The sequence below is a fragment of the Bombina bombina genome, chromosome 1, assembly GCF_027579735.1.
Source record: "Bombina bombina isolate aBomBom1 chromosome 1, aBomBom1.pri, whole genome shotgun sequence".
NCBI classification, from domain to species: Eukaryota; Metazoa; Chordata; class Amphibia; order Anura; family Bombinatoridae; genus Bombina; species Bombina bombina.
Window position 1 is genome coordinate 1278033004 of NC_069499.1, and position 21576 is coordinate 1278054579.

The 21576-nt window shown below is 41.9% G+C and overlaps 1 pseudogene; it reads left to right on the top strand.

Annotated features, from left to right (window-relative positions):
- The window catches only part of LOC128642311 (fatty acyl-CoA hydrolase precursor, medium chain-like), a 141073-nt pseudogene that overhangs the window by 46709 nt on the left and 72788 nt on the right, over positions 1–21576 (top strand).

A 21576-nucleotide genomic window follows, 5' to 3' on the forward strand; every position in this document is an offset into this window, starting at 1 on the left:
ATTTAAATGATAATACTTTAGCCTAATAGACAGATGAAGGTCCACACTTTATATATTAGGAACGACTCCCTTTAAGTGCAAACCAGACTTGTTTTAGCAAGTAATAATCTAAGTCTCCTTTTAAATTAAGGAAAATCTTTTTCTTTTTCTTTTTATTCGCCCTCATAATCAAGTAAGATTATCCCTATCATCCACCAATCTTCATCTTAGTGTAACAGCTATTAATATCGTAAGAAAATTCCTGTTAGAACTATACCCCAAGTGATGTTTAGTAACGGATAAAGAAATATATCTTATGTAATGGAACCATGTCAGGGCATCCATTCTCTACATTATTCACAATATTTGATCTTTTGCAATTCCTTTTGTTGATGGCTGTTTTGGGAGACAGCCTATTGCCCAGACGCACCGACAATACTAAGGCATGACGTCACGACCAATGGGGCTTCACATATCAGACAAAAAATTGTAAAGCAAAATAGTTTTATTATGGCAAAGCGACCAAGAATATATGTATTACATAACTTACGAAGCAAGATCGTGAACAGTTCCCAACTTAGACAGAGGGTAAACATATCTACAAATAAAATTATTACGCAGCTTTGAATTTGAGCGGCGGTAATACCCACCGGAAGTGACGTCAAGCGGTATCGCTTTCAAGTGTAAATAATACACGGAGGTTTTTAAACTTACACATGAAGGTTTTGAAAGCCTTTTTAAGTTAATAAGTTAACTATATTACACAAGGCTATTTAGCCATTATGCTCAAAAGCTTAATTATATCCATATTTAAGATTGGAACATAATCTCAAACCGGAATCGGCCAACTTCGACCATTTCCGGCAATATGTTACCAACAGCTATAAAAGGCTACCATATCCTTCTAAATACCAGTCTTGATAAAGGCCCAGAGAGGGCCGAAACGCGTTGACCTGGTAAGCCTTATTTCAATAGGAGATTGTAATTGTGATTGTTTTACACATTGCATTTTTATTTTCTTCCCACAGGGTTTTTTTTCAGCAAGTTCGTTTTTTTCAGCAAGTTCGTTTTTTTTCAGCAAGTTCGTTTTTTTTTTCAGCAAGTTCGTTTTTTTCAGCAAGTTCGTTTTTGCAGCAAGTTCTCTGTGTTTTCTTTTCCACCACTTTCTTCACACCATCTAACTTACATTGAGGCTAGAGCCTCTAGGGGTCTCTGGGAACCAAGAGACAAGCACCAAAATCACCTTATTTTGGATTGAATCCTCACACCAAACCACCTCCCAGGATTGACACTTTTTTACTTTCACTTTTTTACTTTTGTACTTTTACTTTTTTACTTTTTTTCTGTTGGTTTGGATATTTGTAGTTTGAAACACAGTTGCAATTTTCTAGACATTATATACAACTCTTCTAGACATTATATCTATTTCACCTTTTTCTCATCAGATCGGATATTTGGAGTTTTTTTCTGAGTTTTTTTAGTTTTTCAAGTTGGATTTTTTCACATCTTTTAACGGATTTTTTACACCTTTAGACAAATTATTTTCAGGACACTATTAAGTCACGTTTGATTCATTTTTTCTGTGACACTACATTGGAATTAAAACCTTGTAATAATCCACAAGTGTTTTTATACACATCACCTATTGTACAAGCATACCCCGCCAGCTTTTTTCATTGTATTGACTGTTATTTACCATGTTTTTATTTACCATGTTTTTATGTTAATTTAGCGTGGATCCATGCATTTGTAAATTGTATACTATTTTAAATTTGATTTTACTTTGTATTAATAAAATACCTTTTAAGTACTATTTAACCCCTCTTTTTACCTTAGCCTTCGTATTGCGGGCGCCTGGGCACACTCCTTACATTTGATCTCATCACTCCAAATGACTTTGTGCCAGAAGGTTTGAGGCTTGTCTCTGTGCTGTTTGGCATATTGTAATTGGGATACTTTGTGGCATTTGCGTAGTAATGGCTTTCCTCTGGTAACTCGACAATGCAGCCCATCTTTCTTCAAGTGCCTCCTTATTGTGTATCTTGAAACAGCCACACCACATGTCCTGTATTTCACCTGAAGTTATTTGTGAGTTTGTCTTTGCATCCCAACCAATTTTCCTGGCAGTTGTGGCTGAAATTTTAGTTGGTCTACATGACCGTGGTTTGGTTTTAACAGAACCCCTCATTTTCCACTTCTTTATTAGAGTTTGAACACTGCTGATTTGCATTCTCAATTTCTTGGATATCTTTTTATATTCATTTCCTGTTTTATTCAGTTCAACTACCTTTTCCTGCAGATCCTTTGACAATTCTTTTGCTTTCCCCATGACTCAGAATCCAGAATCGTCAGTGCAGCACTGGATGAAAGATGCAAGGGTCTGTCAGGAGTCCAGAAACTCATTGACCTTTTATACACACAAACTAATTACAAGAAAACAGATCACATGTAAGGATGGTTACCTTTAAAAGCCATTCAAACCCCTTTGTGTCAACTTGTGTGCATGTTATCAGGCCAAAATCATCAGGTTATGTAAACTTTTGATCAGGGTCATTTGGGTAGTTTCTGTTGTCATTATGATTTAAAAAGAGTAAACACAGTTGATTAATAATAAATTGCTTCAGCCAAACACTAACCATGAGTGAAAGAAAAGTTTTTTGTTATCATTTATATTCTCTGAAAAATGGCCAATAAATCATATAATCGTATAAATAAATTTTAATATAGTGTTTGCGATGTGGGGGGCCCTCGGTTTAGGGGTTAATAGGTAGTTTATGGGTGTTAGTGTACTTTTTAGCACTTTAGTTAAGAGCTTTATGTTACGGCGTTAGCCCATAAAACTCTTAACTACTGACTTTTAAATGCGGTATCAGTCTTGACAGGTGAGGCTGTATCGCTCACTTTTTCCAAGACTCGTAATACCGGCGTTAGGAAATCACATTGAAAGGCAGGATACTCAATTTCCGTAAGTGTATTTGCGGTATGCTCGAGTCGCGGAAAAAAAGTGAGTGGTACACCTGTACCTGCCAGACTCGTAATACCAGCGGACATTAAAAAGCAGCGTTGGGACCTCTCAACTCTGCTTTTTAAGGCTAACGCAAGACTCGTAATCTAGGCGTCGGTTTGTTATATTAGTCCACGTAAACTCTGGGTTTTTTTTTTTTTTTTTAAGGTGTAGGGATTTAGCTTTCAGTTTTTAGCTGAATTAAACTCTACTTCTAGCCCTAAATATCTAAGTAAGGAGCACAATACACCCATAGTCCTAGTGAGGTTAATGCCATTTCTACCTTCTTTAACAAAGTAGATCATCTTGGCTAGTTTAGTTAGCTATAGTGATTACACAGACAAAAAAAAAAGCAAGGGAGGGAGTTGGAAAAGTTATATGTCCCCTCACTGGTCTTACTATGTTCTTGGAAAACCCTCGCTTAGTACCCAGGAGTATAATAAGTTCAACTTTTTGAGTGGTGCTATTAATTGTAATTGTATCTTTGTAGGGAATGTTAAGATTGGTCCTAACCATTTCCCCATGTAGGTATTCAAGGATTTTTCTATATTAGATAATATAAGATGTTGTTCCAGAATTATTAAGTCTCTTACTTCTTTCAAGAACCTAGGAAAGGAAGGAGCCTTACTAGATTTCCAGTTTGCTAGAATAAGACTTCTTCCTAATATTATAGTTTATCAGCTTGACATTTTTATGTCTATCTGCAGCACATAAAAAGAAGATAGTTTTTATACCAACACAAATATCCCGTTCTAAGGCCCTACTAAGCCAATATTTGATTTTATTCCACAATTGCCTAATTTTTGGATAGTACCAAAAGCAGTAGGATAAGTCGACCCAAGCCTTATTACATCTAATGCAGTTGGAGGAGTTATTTATAGATCAATTTCCTAGTACTACTGGTGTTATATAGACCCTATTCATAATCTTACAGTGTGCTTCTCTCCAAGACTCTATACAGGTAGATTTACTGTCCAGTTCAAAATTCTTTTGGATCTCTTCTGGGAATTATAGAGGGTACCCATCCTTTACCCATTTTATTTGTAAATCGTTTAAATGGATTTGACCTAAATTATTGATCAGGATATTATATAGGAAAGATATGGAATACAATCCCTGCTTATAAAGATTAATCACAGCATCTAAGTTACCTAATTCCCATTTTGATTCACAGTTTTTAAAGGTTTGGTTAAAAAAATGCCTAAATTGGAGATAGACATAAAAGCCATATTTGTGAAGATCAAATTCTTGCTTTAGTACATAAAATGTTTTTATGTTATCCGAAGTGACTTCTTTGATCTAAATCAGATCCCCAATACCTTTATCCTCCCTTTCTTTAAATACTACAGAGTTAATACCTGGTAGAAAGGCTGGTTTACTTTGAATCAGTAAATGTTAAGAAACGTTATGGTCAATCTGAATTTCCGTGTATATTGCTGCCAGGCTATTATAGGTCCATTGAATATATGCATTTTTGATATATGCTTAGGAATTTTAGAGTTGGGACAATGGATGATAGCTTTCAGGAAAAACGTTGTCACTATTATTGATTCTAAGGATGTATTGTCACATAGGGGCCTATTTATGAAAGGCCTGTCGGACATGATTCGACATTGCGGATCATGTCCGACAGACCTCGCTGAATGCGGAGAGGAAAACGCTCTCCGCATTTAGCATTGCACCAGCAGCTCTTGTGAACTGTTGGTGTAACTCAGATTCGCGGCCAATCGGCTGCTAGCAGGGGGGTGCCAATCAACCCAATCGTATTCTATCGGGTTAAATTGCGGCAATGTGTGTCCGCCTCCTTAGAGCAGGTGGACAGGTTATGCAGCAGCGGTCTTTAGAGCACTGCTTCATGACTGATGTTTCTGGCGAGCCTGAAGGCTCGCCAGAAACACAGGGCTTCAAGCTCCATACGGAGCTTGATAGATATGCCCCATAGTCTTTACCAGTGATCCAGTCTAGGACCACTTTTACTAATGTTGCTAGACTGTATTAATTTAGATTGGATAAAGAAAGGCCCTCAAAATGTTTATGTATAGATAGTTTTAAACAGAAGAATCACCATATTTGTAGGGGGGTTGGGACCCTCACTCCCTTAGATAGATTTAGACACACTAAACTGAGTTAAATACCTGGTCCCCCCAACCCCCCTCACTGTGTATATCTGTGGCTTTATGATGAGATGAAAACACTGCATATCTAATTTCAATTAATTGCACAGTTATGCTGCATCACTTTTAAGTCATTTAGCTTATTAGAGTATTATGTCCCTTTAAAGGAAAACTAAAGTAAAAAATAAACTTTATCATTCAAATAGAGCATGCAGTTATAAGACACTTTACTTCCACTATCAAATTGTACAAAATCATTTTAATTGCACACTTTCTGAGACCCCAGCTCTTACTGAGCATATGCAAGAGGTTACAGTGTATACAAATATAAGTTTGGGATTGGCTGATGGCTGATACAGGAGGCAAATTGAAATACGTTTTGAAATTTGTCATAAAAAAAATCTGCTACTCATTTAAAATAGTGCTATTGCATTGTCTTTTAATGATAATGTAATTATACTGTATTTAATGGTCTTTTAATAATTCCTGTAACTCATGCCATTAGTACCTATTTAAACTTAATAACGAACAAGAAAGAGCAGCACCACCAATCTATTTAACAGATTTATTCAGCTCATACAGCCAGACCACAAATCATACAATGTTTTGGAAGCTAGTACTTAGTCATGTATGGGTACACCTGTTATGATCATACCTTAAAAACCTCTCTAAACCACACCCCCAATACATCTGGCATACCTATGATACTGCCACCTAGTGGGCTTACATATTTTATCTATAAGCATTTAAATTTACAAAACATAGTGAATATTATAAAGGCTAAACAGGAAGGGTAGAACAGTTCTCTTAGAGATAAAACAACCCAATTTGAGTTTTAATCACTGAGTACATATAATTCATATAACACTCCATTTTTATTACAGACATAAGGATAAATCGACCTCTCTATTTATTCCCTTTGGGTTCATAGTCCCAAGTTTACTAATCCAAAATGCCTCCCTCACTTTCAGAAATTTTGATCCTATCTTCACCTCTCCTATGGTGTTTTACATGTTCTAGAATCTGAAACAAGCTGGCTTAAATTATGTCCAGCAGTTAAAAAGTGATTTGCTACTGGTGCATATGTCTTCATGGTCTTTATATTAATCTTATGTTGATTAATGCGTTCACGGACAGTGCGGGTGGTCTTGCCAACGTACCCTATCTCACATGGGCATTTAATATAATAAACTGCGAACTCAGTATTACAGGTAAAGTGTCCTCTAATTTCATATTTCTTTCCTGTACTTGAATGACAGAAAGTAGGACCTTTAATTATGCTATTACAATTAGAGCAACTAAGGCAGGGAAAGCTGCCCAAATTTCTTTTACCAATATAACCCTGTACCAAGGCTTTTTTATTCAAAGGGCCAATATCGGGATGCACCAGCTTATCTTTCAGATCCCTGCCCCTTCTGTAGGCAGGCATTGGAGGCTCTCTAAATTCCTTAACCACAGGATTACATGTCTGCAATATATGCCAGTGTTTAAAAATAATCTTACAAATTTTATTACTCAATTGGAAATACTGGCTAACAAACACCAATCTATTTGATTTTTTTTCTTAACCCTATCCTCTTTTTGTTCCAACAGAGATTGCCTAGGGATTTACAAAACATTATCAATGTCTCTTTGTATTAATTCAGTTGGATAACCCCTTTCTTTGAAACGATCACCCATCTCAACCAATCTCTGTTTAACTGGACCAGTTTCAGACACAATACGCCCTACTCTCAAGAGTTGGCTCCTAGAGAGAGATCTCAAATCAAAGAAGGGGGGTGGGCACTGGTATAGTGAAGAAGAGTATTACAGTATTACAGGCATTTATATAGATGTTGGCTTATGTATGTCACACCGCGCCGTTGCCAGGGGTGCGGCATCTTCCCCATGCTCGTTGCCTAGGGCTGTGTTGGCTCAGGATGCGCGCGGCGCTGACGTCATTGCTGCACGCTCCTGATGCCAGACGATCTCTGGGCACCAATCTGCAGGTATTTTTACAGGCAGCAAATGACCTGTCACTGCCCAAGTATAGGTGCTACTTCATGTGCTTCTGGGAGTGACAGATCGTTTGCTGGATTGATTCTTTGTTACTGAACCCTGCCTGTCTCACTACGCTATCTGGTTAACCCTTAAATTGCTGGACTGATTCTTTGTTACTGAACCCTGCCTGTCTCACTACGTTATCTGGTTAACCCCTAAATTGCTGGACTGATACATTTTTGCTGAACCCTGCCTGTCTCACTACGTTACCTGGTTAACCCCTAAATTGCTGAACTGATTCTTTGGTACTGAACCCTGCCTGTCTTACTATGCTATTCTGGATAACCCCCTGAATTGCTGGTCTGATACATTGTTGCTTAACCCTGCCAGTCTCACTACATTTCTTGTTTAACCCCTGAACTGCTGAACTAATTTTCTGTTGCCGTACCCTGTCTGCCTAATTTGCCTTGTACTGTCCTGCCTGTGGTGAGTGCTGCTCTCCTCATTTGCCTGATATTCTCTGCTCTGGGATATTCCCTATCTTTCCGGCTAGATGCCGGGATAACAAGACTACTGGCCAAGTTCGGTCTGATAGAGGAGTATGCCACGAGCCTTACATTATACTTGGGCCATGGAACCAGATGAGGTGGCATGAGCTGTTTTTCTCCAAGGACAGATGTTGGGAACCCATACTACACAATTGCAGAATATGGATTCCAAGCTAGAGGCTATCACCGCTCAACTCTCCTTACTAGTCACTTTAAGGGGTACTACTCCTGTTGTTTCACCGCCAGTCCCTGCTCCCAGTATTGTGGCTTCCCCCTCTGCTTCTGGAAGCATACCCCGGATACCTTTGCCTGACAAGTATGACGGTACTACGGATTGCAGGGTTTTCCTTAACCAATGCAGGCTGCACTTCCGTAATCATCCCCACACCTTTCAGTCTCCCCAGTCAAGGGTCACCTTTACCATTGCCTTGCTGAAAGACAATGCCCTAGCCTGGGTCTCTCCTCCTCTGGAACAGGACGCATGATGCTTATGATTTTATTTCTGCTTTTTCTGCTGTGTTTGGGACCTCTGGCCGTACCTCTACTGCAGAATATTCCCTCCTGGATCTTCACCAGGGCAACAGAACCATGGCTCAGTTTGCCATTGAGTTTCGCACCTTGGCACTTGAAACCACTTGGGATGGCAGTGCTCTCAAGGCAGCCTTTAGGAGGGGTTTGCATGAACACCTCAAAGACGAACACACCTATCGTGATATTCCTTCTTCTTTGGATGACTTTATAGCACTTTGTATCAGCCTGGATTCTCGCTTTCAGGAGAGACAAGCCAAGAGAGACCGGACAAGGAGGGTCCTCCCTTCCCGTCCCCCTGTTCGTCCGGTTCCGGTGGCATCCTCTACCCCTTCAGTAGCTCCAGTTACCTCAGTGGAGGAACCCATGGATCTCTCCTCTTTCAAACCTTCAGAGTCTGAAAGACAGAGAAGAAGGAGACTGAGTCTATGCTTTTATTGTGTTTCTAACTCCCACCAACTAAAGGATTGTGACATTCAGATGGGAAAAGCCAACGCTTAGAGGATAACACAGGGGTACCTCTAAGCATGATCTCTACCAAATCCCCTCACTCCTCTCGGATCCTGGTACTTGTTACCCTTACCTTCCTACAGAATACTGTCCACACTCAAGCCTTCATTGATTCAGGGGCAGCTGGCAACTTCCTGGATCACCGTTTTATGATTCAAGCTGGTCTACCTCTTCTACAGAAAATACATTGTCTCAAGATAACTACCCTGGATGGTACCCCCCTTGGTTCTGGTTTGATCCATTTTGAGTCAGCACCCCTGACCCTGACCGTCGGTGTTCTTCATAACGAACAGCTCCAGTTCGAGGTCATTCATTCCCCAGCTCAGCTTGTCATCCTTGGTCTCCCTTGGCTTCGCTTACACAATCCACAGTTCGACTGGGCTGAGGAACAGCTGGCTTCTTGGGGTGCCTCCTGTTTCCACTCCTGCCTTGCTAAAGCCACTACTCTGCTCTGCATTCCATTAGCCAGCATCTAGACTCTCTCCATCCTTCCTTTGGTATATGTAGAATTTGTTGATGTGTTTGAGAAAAAAGCAGCCAACGTGCTTCCACCCCACTGTCCCTACGACTGCAAGATCGACCTCCTTCCCGGAGCCCCGCTTCCTAAAGGCAGGACATATCCACTCTCCAAGCTGAAACCAAATCCATGGAGGAGTACATCTAAGAGAACCTAGCTAAAGGTTTCATTGGCTCTTCTTCCTCTCTTACTGGGGCTGGTTTCTTTTTTGTCGGTAAGAAGGATGGTGGGCCTAGACCCTGCATAGACTACAGGGCCTTGAACAACATAACCATCAAGAATCGCAATCCCATACCACTGATCACTGAATTGTATGACTTATTCCAGGATGCTCGCTTCTTCACTAAATTAGACTTACGTGGGGCATACAATTTGATTCGCATCTCTCCAGGCCACGAATGGCAGACCGCCTTCAACACAAGATTGGGGAATTACGAATATCTTGAAATGCCCTTTGGGCTGTGTAACGCCCCTGCAGTCTTCCAGGCATTTGTCAACTATGTCTTCCGTGACCTCCTCAACCGCACTGTCATCGTTTACCTGGACGATATTCTTGTTTTCTCTTCCACTTTAGAGGAGCATCACATCACGTGAGACAGGTGCTTCTTCGTCTCAGGGATAACTCTTTGGTAGCCAAGCTAGAAAAATGTGCGTTTGATCAAGTCCGGATCCAATTCCTCGGATATGTCATCTCAAAGGAGGGTTTTGCCATGGATTCTGCTAAACTCACCGCTGTGTTAGAATGGCCTCAACCTACCTCCTTAAAGGAATTACAGAGGTTCTTGGGGTTCTCCAATTACTACTGCAAGTTCATAAAGAACTTTTCTCAAACAGTCGCTCTTCTCACCAAATTGACTAGACGGAACAAGAACTGTAAACATTTGCCTCCTGAGGCCATAAATGCCTTTTCTTGTCTAAAAAAAAGGCTTTCTGTTCAACTCCTGTGCTCCACCATCCTGATCCTGACCTACAGTTCACTTTAGAGGTTGATGCCTCCGAGATAGGAGCAGTTCTTACCCAAAGGGACCCTCTGACTTCCAAATCACACCCTGTAGCCTTTTTTTCTAAACATTTCCCTCCCACTGAGAGGAACTACGATGTGGGTAATCGTGAACTCTTAGCCATTAAAATGGCCTTAACTGAATGGCATCACTGGTTAGAGGGCACCGCCACTCCTATTCAGATCCTCTCCGACCATAGGAACCTGACTTATTTAGAAACTGCTAATCGACTAATTTCTCGTCAGGCCAGGTGGGCCTTGTTCTTTTCCCGTTTTCACTTTGTGGTTTCCTACCTTCCTGGGACCAAGAACAAGAAGGCGGATGCCCTTTCCCATCAGTTCCCTCACTCAAGTGATTCCTCCGAAGCTCCTATTGAACACATCATACCCCCTTCTGTGTGATCGCTCAACTCAATACCACTCTTCTGCAAAGATTACAATGTGCTCAGTCTAGTAAACCTTCTGGTGCCCCCATGGCCTCTGATATCCTCTTTCTACCTCAGAACCTCCGTATCCCTGTGCTAGCCTGGGCTCATGATAGCAAACTCTCAGGACATCCTGGTTCGACTAGGACCTTCAGGCGTCTTTGCCAGCATGTTTGGTGGTCTACTATGAAGTCTGATGCTCAGGACTACGTGAAAGCCTGCACAATTTGTGCTGCCAACAAGACTCCCGATCTTTGCCTCCTGATTTGCTCCAACCATTGTCCATTCCCAAATGACCCTGTACACACATAACAATGGACTTCATTGTTGATCTTCCCTCTTCCGACAACCATACAGTTATCCGGGTTGTGGATCACTTTCCAGACTGGCTCACTTTGTACCCCTAGCCAAACTGCCTTCTGCTCAGGAATTGTCGTCCCTTTTTCTCTTGCATCTCTGACTTCTGGAGAGCCTTTTGAAAGTTAATTGGAACCACTGTTTCCTTGTCATCTGGCTACCATCCTCAGACCAATGGACTAACTGAGAGAGCAAACCAGGATCTTGAAGCCTACCTTAGAGCCTTTGTCAACACTCGCCATACCAACTGGTCTACATTGCTACCCTTAGCTGAACTGGCAAGAAACACCCATTGGCACTCATCTCTTCAATGCTCTCTGTTTCAAGCTGCAGCAGGTTATCAACCTCGTATCTTCCCTCTTTCAGCTCAGTCCACTGGGGTTCCTGCCGCAGACCGTCAGATCACTGATCTCACCACTCATTGGCAACGTATTCACTCTCAGCTGAGTTCAACTGTCTCTAGATGTAAGAAGTTTGCTGATCGTCATAGGGCTTCTGTACGTGCCATTCCAGTGGGTGAACATGTTTGGGTCTCCACTCGACATATCCGTCTATGTTAACCCTGTCACAAATTGGGGCCTAGGTTTATCGGTCCTTATAAGGTCCTGAAACGACTGTCTCCTGTTGCCTACAAAGTGGCCTTGCCGAGAACCCTACGCATACATCCAGTCTTCCACATCTCACTACTCAAGCCGTACATCAAGAATAGATATACCCGGCTTCAAACTCCACCTCCTCCGCTCCTAATCCATGGTAACCCCGAATATGAAGTGGCTAAGATTCTGGACTCCAGTTACAGGCGCAGAAAACTGCAGTATCTAATACATTGGAGGGGTTACTCCGTGGCAGACCGTTCCTGGGTTGGTGTCCGTGATGTGCATGCTCCATCTCTGGTCTCCAAATACCATGCTGCCCACCCTTTGAAGCCGACTATGGTTCCCAGTGTCAGTGTTTTTTCCCTGTTTTGTTTGCCATGTGCTGCTGGCAGCCATTTTACTCACCTCTCTTCCTGACTATGGTGCATTGTGGGGGATGCTGCTCATTTCCTGCACTTCCTTTTATGGCCAGACTGGTATGCATCATCCGTGTGATACAAAATGCAGTCTCAGAATTGTGATGTCATCACTTATTATTTAAAGGACCTCTGTTCAGTATGCTTTGCCTTTGCGTTGTCTCAGACCTGTTTGTGAGAGTTCCTGTGTATTACCTGGCTGCTTGACGTCCTTCCTTGTTCCTGATCCCTGGCTTGTTCCTGACTCTGGTGTTTTCCTTGTTGCTGATTCCGGCTTGTCTGACTATTCGCTTTGGCTCCTGACTCGGCTCGTCTGACTACCAGCTCTGGTTTTGACTCCTGGCTTGTTATTTGACTTGTGGACTTTTTATTATTTTTTGCTATTAATAAAGATGTGATTATATTTGCACTTCTCATCTCAGTCTGATTCCTGGCACCCTGACATTACGCAAAGGCCATGAATCCTGATGGTGCTAATAATCCACCTTTACCTGCCATAATTTCCAGGATGGATGTACAGGATCACCGCTTGGATCAATTTGCAGTAGCCCTGCAAACCCTGCTGACTCGCACTGCACATTTGGACCAAAGTGTCCCGCAAGTTATGGCTGCTCCTGTTTCCGCTGCTGTATCTATGCCTACCATGAGCATGTCCGGTTCTGCACCTCTACCTCAGCGATATGGAGGCGATCCTATTCAGTGCAGAGGGTTTTTGAACCAGGTGGGCATTTACTTTGAGATATTACCTCAGGCGTTTCCCTCTGACAGAGCTAAGGTGGGATTTCTCATCTCATTACTCTCTGACACAGCTCTTGCCTGTGCTAATCCCTTGTGGGAGACAAATAAACCTGTGATTTCAAATTACCCTGAATTTGTGGCCTCCTTTCGAAGGGTATTTGATGTTCCGGCTTGCTCCTCCTCTGCTGCTAAATGATTCATGTCCATTCAGCAAGGTACAAGATCTGTTGCTCAGTATGCCATTGAGTTCTGTATGCTTGATGCAAAGGTAGGTTGGAACAATGAAGCCCTTGTTGCTGCCTTCTTTCAAGGGCTCTCTGATGCAATTAAAGATGAAGTTGCTGCCAGAGATTTACCAGAGGATCTCGAGGCATTGGTGTCTTTTTTTATCCTAATTGACATCAGACTCAGAGAGAGGCCCTCTTTCAAGGAGCGCTTGAGGAAGCCTCCTGTTCCGTTGTCTCCTATGTGTTTGTTCCCACCCATGCCTCCCTTTCCTCCCATGCCTCCTGGTCCCAAGTCACCAGGTACTGCTGAGCCAATGCAGTTGGGATTCATACGTCTCTCCATGGTGGAGAGGACCTTTAGGAGGAGGGAGGGGCGCTGCCTCAATTGTGGGTTACAGGGTCACCTTTTGAAGTCTTGTTCTACACGGCCGGGAAACACTCACACCTAAGGTCCTGTCGGGGGCAGACCTTGGGTGGTTTATCCTCGTCCCTGGAACCGCTTAAGGAGAAACCTTTAGTCACGGTTGTCCTTTCCTGGGTGGACTCCTCCATAATCACTCAGGCTCTTGTTGACTCCGGTGCTGCGGGCTATTTCATTGACAGTGCTTTTGTATCAAAGCACTCTATTCCTGTTTTGCCTCGGTCCATTTCGCTTGCTATTGAGGCCATTGATAGCAGGCCACATCAGCCCGCACTCGTTAATCACGAAACTGCTCTGTTGTCCATGGCTGTTGGGGCTCTCCATTTTGAAACCCTCCAGTTCCAGGTGATAAACTCTCTGCATTTTCCGGTTGTTCTGGGTTATCCCTGGCTCCAAAAGCACAATCCCAGTCTTGACTGCCGCAGGTCAGAAATTTTGTCGTGGTCCCCACAATGTATTTCCACTTGTCTTCGGAAACCAGTTAAAGTGTTGTGCACTTCTTCAGTATCTCAATTGCCAGAGGAGTACCGAGAGTTCCTAGACGTTTTTGACAAGGTGCGTGCTGGTACGTTGCCTCCTCACCGGTTTTAAGATTGTGCCATAGACCTGCAACCCGGAGCCATTCCTCCTCGGGGCCGGGTGTACCCTCTGTCTGTTGCAGAGAATTTTGCTATGGAGGAGTATGTTGCCGATGCTCTGTCACGGGGGATCATCCACAAATCCTGCTCTCCTGCAGGGGCTGGCTTCTTCTTTGTGAAGAAAAAGGGTGGCGAGTTAAGACCATGCATCGATTATAGGGGTCTTAATCGTCTTACCATTAAGAATGCTTACCCTATTCCGCTCATTACGGAACTCTTTGACCACCTCAAGGGAGCTACTGTCTTTACTAAACTTGATTTGAGAGGAGCGTACAATCTCGTTAGAATTAAGGAGGGCCATGAATGGAAAACAGCATTTAACACCAGGAGCGGGCATTATGAGTATCTTGTAATGCCCTTTGGCCTATGTAATGCTCCTGCTGTTTTTCAGGAATTTATTAATGATGTCCCACGAGATATGTTGCAACAGTGTGTTGTGGTGTACTTAGACGACATCCTCATACACTCACCCACACTTGAGGCTCATCGTTCTGATGTATCACGGGTTCATCAGAGACTACGTGAGAACGGCCTGTTTTGTAAACTCGAGAAATGTAAGTTCCATAAGACTCAAGTAACCTTCCTAGGTTATGTTATCTCCGTTGCAGGTTCTCCATGGATCCTGACAAGTTATCTGCAGTTCTGCAGTGGCCTCTCCCAGTTGGTCTTCTGTCTATTCAATGTTTTTTGGGGTTCGCCAATTACTATAAAAAGTTTATTAAAAACTTTTCTTCCTTGGTCAAACCTATCACAGACATGACCCGTAAAGTGAATGATCCACTCCACTGGTCACCTACTGCCATTAAGGCCTTTGATAGTCTTAAGACTGCCTTTGCTGCTGCTCCAGTTCTGGCTCATCCTAAAACTGTCCTGCCTTTCGTTCTTGAGGTTGATGCGTCTGAGACTGGAGTAGGTGCCCTCTTGTCTCAACGTCCTACGCCTGACGGTTCCTTGCATCGTGTGGTTTCTTGTCTAAGAAATTGTCTCCAGTAGAGTACAATTATGAAATTGGTGACAGGGAATTACTGACCATAATTTTGGCGCTCAAGGAATGGAGGCATCTTCTAGAGGGTACTAGCATGCCAGTGCTCATTCTTACTGACCACAAGAATTTAACTTATATATCTGAAGCAAAACGTTTGTCACCCCGACAGGCCAGATGGGCGCTATTTTTGTCTCAGTTTAATTATGTGGTTTCCTACCTGCCTGGTAGTAAGAATGCTAGGGCTGATGCCCTCTCTCAACAATTTTCACCTCTGTCCAAGGAGGAGTCTGTACCCACTCCTGTTATACCTCCTGACCATATTTTGGCTACCATACGTACTAATTTGACTTCTCCCTTGGGGGAGGAGATCCTGGCTGCACAAACCAATGCACCTCCTGAGAAACCTAGTGGTAAGTGTTTTGTTCCTGAGAATCTTCGAACTAAACTTTTGCACACTTACCACTATCCTAAGGCCGCAGGTCACCCAGGCAAGAACCAAATGATTTGGTCTGTCACTCGACAATTCTGGTGGCCTGGTCTTTGTTCTGATGTTGCTTCGTATGTTGCCTCCATCTCAGTTTGTGCACAGAATAAGACTCCTCAATGTCTTCCTGTGGGTCTTCTTCAACCTATTGCTAATGGTGAGCGTCCTTGGACACATCTTTCCATGGACTTCATTGTCGAGCTCCCTGTTTTCCAATGGCAATACTGTTATCCTTATGGTGGTTGACCATTTTTCTAAAATGTCACATTGCATTCCCTTGATGAAGCTGCCTACCGCTCAGGAGCTTGCTTCAATTTTTGCCCTGGAGGTCTTCCGTTTACATCTTCCGTTTACATGGGTTACCCAAGGAGATAGTGTCAGACCGGGGTAGCCAGTTTGTCTCCAGATTTTGGCGTTCCTTTTGTGCTCAAATGGGGATCCAGCTTTCCTTCTCCTCGGCATATCCCCCTCAATCCAATGGGGCTGCTGAACGGTCTAATCAAGCTCTGGAACAGTTCCTCCATTGCTATGTCTCAGATCACCAAAATAATTGGTCTGAACTGTTACCTTGGCCAGAGTTTGCTCGTAATAGTGCTATTAATGCTTCCTCCAAGTTATCCCCGTTCATGGCGAATTATGGGTTTCAACCATCCTTGTTGCCCAATTCATTCATGTCTCAGGGTATTCCGGCTTTGGAGTAGCATCTCCGGCAACTCCATTCCACGTAGGTGCAGATTCAGGATTGCCTTCATCATTCTATGCAGCGCCAAAAGTTCCAGGCTGATCATAGGCGTCTGCCCGTGCCTTCCTACCAGGTTGGTGAGAGAGTTTGACTGTCCTCCCACAACTTGAACCTTTTTGTGTCTTCCAATAAATTGGCTCCCCGTTATGTTGGTCCTTTTCGAATACTCCGACGGGTTAATCCTGTGGCCTACGCTCTTGACCTTCCTCCGGCTATGCGCATCTCCAATGTTTTTCATGTCTCCCTCTTGAAACCATTGGTTTGTTATCAGTTTACCACTGTGTTGCCTTGTTCTTATCCTATCTTTGTTGACAACCATGAGGAGTATGAGGTCAGCAGCATTATTGACTCTCGTATGTCCAGGGGCCGTGTACAGTATTTGGTTCACTAGAGGGGCTATGGTCCGGAGGAGCGTTCTTGGGTTCCCTCCTCTGATGTTCATGCTCTCGCCTTCCTCCGTGCCTTCCATGCCCGTTTCCCCAATAAGCCTTTTGTCCTACCGTGGAGGAGGGGTCATTGAGGAGAGGATACTGTCAGGGTTTTTTCCCTGTTTTGTTTGCCATGTGCTGCTGGCAGCCATTTTACTCACTTCTCTTCCTGACTATGGTGCATTGTGGGGGATGCTGCTCATTTCCTGCACTTCCTTTTATGGCCAGACTGGTATGCATCATCCGTGTGATACAAAATGCAGTCTCAGAATTGTGATATCATCACTTATTATTTAAAGGGCCTCTGTTCAGTATGCTTTGCCTTTGCGTTGTCTCAGACTTGTTTGTGAGAGTTCCTGTGTATTACCTGCCTGCCTGATGTCCTTCCTGGTTCCTGATCCCTGGCTTGTTCCTGACTCTATTGTTTTCCTTGTTGCTGATTCTGGCTCGTCTGACTATTCGCTTTGGCTCCTGACTTGGCTCGTCTGATTACCAGCTCTGGTTTTGACTCCTGGCTTGTTATTTGACTTGTGGACTTTTTATTATTTTTTGCTATTAATAAAGGTGTGATTATTTTTGCACTTCTCGTCTCAGTCTGATTCCTGGCACCCTGACACCCAGAGGGAACCGTTAAGGGGGGGCTATGTCATGCCGCACCGTTGCTAGGGGCGGGGCGTCTTCCCCATGCTCGTTGCCTAGGGCTGTGTCGGCTCAGGATGCGTACAGCACTGACGTCATCGCTGCATGCTCCTGATGCCGGACAGTCTCTGGGCGCCAATCTGCAGGTATTTTTACAGGCAGCAAAAGATCTGTCACTGCCCAAGTATAGGTGCTACTTTGTGTGCTCCTGGGAGTGACAGATTGTTTGCTGGATTGATTCTTTGTTACTGAACCCTGCCTGTCTCACTACGCTATCTGGTTAACCCCTAAATTGCTGGACTGATTCTTTGTTACTGAACCCTGCCTGTCTCACTATGCTATCTGGTTAACCCCTAAATTGCTGGACTGATACATTGTTGTGGAACCCTGCCTGTCTCACTACGCTACCTGGTTAACCCCTAAATTGCTGGACTGATTCTTTGGTACTGAACCCTGCCTGTCTTACTACGCTATCTGGTTAACCCCTGAACTGCCAGTCTCACTACATTTCTTGTTTAACCCCTGAACTGCTAAACTGATTTTCTGTTGCCGTACCCTGTCTCCTAATTTGCCTTGTGCTGTCCTGCCTGTGGTGAGTGCCGCTCTCCTCATTTGCCTGATATTCTCTATTCTGGGATATTCCCTATCTTTCCGGCTCAACACCGGGATAACAAGACTACTGGCCGAGTTCGGTCTGATAGAGGAGTATCCCACGAGCCTTACAATGTAGGTACGACATCTATATGAATGTCTTTGATGAATATTTTGTTTATAGCCATCCATTATTTTTATTGTATGGCGCCACCGGGTGGCGATATATAGATGACATTTTTGTGTGGCTGGGGGCGACATTGGAACCCTGGAGAAATTTGTGAATGATTTAACATTGGTTTCTAGTGAAGAGAGTGTTGTCTTTTTGGACACAAGGGATTTTAAAAATACCCATGGTCTTGTAATTGATCTACATGAGAAAGAAACAGACTGTAATACTTTTCTTCATTATACCAGTGCCCACCCCCCTCTTTGATTAGATCTCTCCCTGGGAGCCAAATCTTGAGATTAAGGCATATTGTGTCTGAAACTGGTCCAGTTAAACAGAGATTGGTTGAGATGGGTGATCATTTCAAAGAAAGGGGTTATCCAACCAAATTAATACAAAGAGAAATTGATAATATTTTGGAAATCCCTAGGCAATCTCTGTTGGAACAAAGAGGATAGGGTTAAGTAAAAATCAAATAGATTGGTGTTTGTTAGCCAGTATTCCCAATTGAGTAATAACATTTGTAAGATTCTTTTTATACACTGATATATTGCAGAAATGTAATCCTGAGGTTAAGGAATTTAGAGAACCTCCAATGCTGGCCAATATTGTCCCTTTGAATAAAAAAGCCTTGGTCCAGGGATATAGTAGTAGAATAAATGTGGGCAGCTTTCCCTGCCTTAGTTGCTCTAATTGTAATAGCATAATTAAAGGTCCTACTTTCTGTCATTCAAGTACAGGAAAGAAATATGAAATTAGAGGACACTTTACCTGTAATAGTGAGTTTGCGGTTTATTATATTAAATGGCCATGTGGGCTAGGATAGGTTGGCGAGACCACCAGCACTGTCTGTGAATGCATTATTCAACATAAGAACAATATAAGGACCAAGAAGACAGATGCACCAGTAGCAAATCACTTTTTACCTGCTGGACATAATTTAAGCCAGCTTAGGTTTCAGATTCTAGAAGATGTAAAACACCATAGGAGAGGTGGTGAAAGGATCAAAATTCTGAAAGTGAGGGAGGCATTTTGGATGAGTAAGCTTGGGACTATGTACCCTAAGAGAATTAATAGAGAGTTTGATTTATCTTTATATCTGTAATAAAAATGGAGTGTTATATGAATTATATGTACTCTGTGATTAAAACTCAAATTGGGTTGTTTAATCTTTAAGAGAACTGTTCTACCCTTACTGTTTAACCTTTATAATATGCACTATGTGTTGTTGTAAATTGAAATGCTAATAGATAAAGTATGTAAGCCCACTAGGTGGCAGTATCATAGGTATGTCAGGTGTATTGGGGGTGTGTGGTTTAGAGAGGTTTTTAAGGCATTATCATTACAGGTGTACCCATACGTAACTAAGGACTAGCTTCCGAAACGTTGTATGATTTGTGGTCTGACTGTATGAGCTGAATAAATCTGGTAAAGAGCTTGGTGGTGCTGCTCTTTCTTGTTTGTGATTGATTTCTGGGGTGTTGTGCATTACCCTTTGAGCTGGCACACTACCACTGTTCCCAGGTGCTGGAAAGTTTTGACTTATATTTAAACTTAATAGATCACAAAACTGAAAAAAATCAACAATCCATGAGCTTTCTGTAATTATTATTCCCTCTTTATTTTAGTTCTGGTGATGAGCGAGCACCAGGAAACTTTGGTTTTATGGATCAAGTTGCTGCTTTACAGTGGACACAAGAAAATATTAAGGACTTTGGAGGTGACCCACAGTCTGTTACCATATTTGGTGAATCTGCTGGTGGAGTTAGTGTTGCTGCACATGTTAGTATAAGCCACTTTAATGGTTAGCTACAAAAATTGTAGTAGCATGCAATTGACTACACAAACCAAGATTTCGGGAATTAAATTTAGGACCTGATGATATAAACCTCTCCAGTCAGACGAGATTATATGTATGTGGAGGACAGACAAGTCCAGTGCAATATAGCACTGCATAACACGAGAGTTTCCCTTCATTTACACTTATTGCTTTGCATTTTCTATTACTTTGCACTTCAGATTAAGTTTTATAGCATTTCAACTTTGCATTTTCAATTTTCTATTTTAATGCATATAGATTCTGTATACAGCAGTTTATTAAGGATTGTGATTATGCTTTGACAGTCTCTGTGTAACATTAACAAATTAGACTCATACTTTGTATATTTATGTGTTTTGTTTTTTGTTTTGAAAAATTGCATTGTACATAATTCTATTTAAAATAAAACTGAAAAACTGACAGCTTTATTTATGATCGGGAGGATTCATACCCCCTGTTAGTGGCTGATTGGCCGTGAATGTGCAGGGGGCGGCATTGCACAAGCATTTCACTAGAAATGCTTGTACAATGTTAAATGCCAACAGCGTATGCTATCGGCATTTAGCAATGTCGGGCAGACATGATCCGAGACAGCGGATCATGTCCGCCCGACACTTATTAAATCTACCCCTATGTCTCAGTTTGCAGCAAATACAATTTTAACTGAAATGTTGACACTACAATTTAACTTGTTTTTTGCTACTAGTTTGGTATGTATAATTTTTTTGTCAATTAAAAAAAGGGTGTTGTGAATGTTGAGCAAACTTCACCGGCTTAAAGCTAGTGAGATAATTCAGTGAGACCTGTTTGTGTAAAATGCACATAAAAAGACATACCTTGAAAACTTCTCTGTCCCTCCTACTTTCTAAAGCTGTAAGTTTTTTTTATTTTTATTTTACAATAGAGCACATGCAAAGTGCAAATTAATGTGTAAAAGATATACAGAAATATACAAAGTATAATTCTAATTTGTTAACACGGAAACTTTCAAAACATAATTAGAATTTGTAAAATCATTGCTGTATCTAAAGCTAAATACATTTAAATAGAAAAGAGAAAGTGCAAAGCTTAAATGTAATAATACTGAAAAAAAAAAAACAATCTGAAGTGTAAAGCAATATAAAATACAAAGCTCAAAGTGCAAGTGTATAAAACTCTCATGTCATGCTATGATTTTTTGCCCTGGCTTGTCGCACCTTCACATGCAGAAATACAGATAACACCCCTTAGAGAAGTATAGCAAACTCTGCCTGTCTACAATCTTGTGAGAGTGTTTAATAAATGTAATATTCGAATTTGAATGCTAGATTCAAATTCGAATGTCACATTCGAATTTGAAATAGTATTTCTAGTCAAATACTGTGTTTTAAATGTGATATTCGATTCGAATGTGATATTCGATTTGAATGTGACATTCAAATTTGAAATAGTATTTCTAGTCTAATACTGTATTTTATAAATGTGATATTCGATTTGAATGTGACATTCGAAATAGAAAATAGTGTTTCTAGTCTACAATTGTGTTTTATAAATGTAATATTCAAATTCGAATGTGACATTCCAATTCGAATGTGACATTCGAAAACTGTGAATAACATTCGAAAATCGAATTTTTAAGAATAGTCATTCTTATCAACATTCTATTATGTAAATCGAATTTCTACAATAACATTCGTTCTAACATTCGAATTCGGATCTAAACACATTCGCCCATCCCTATT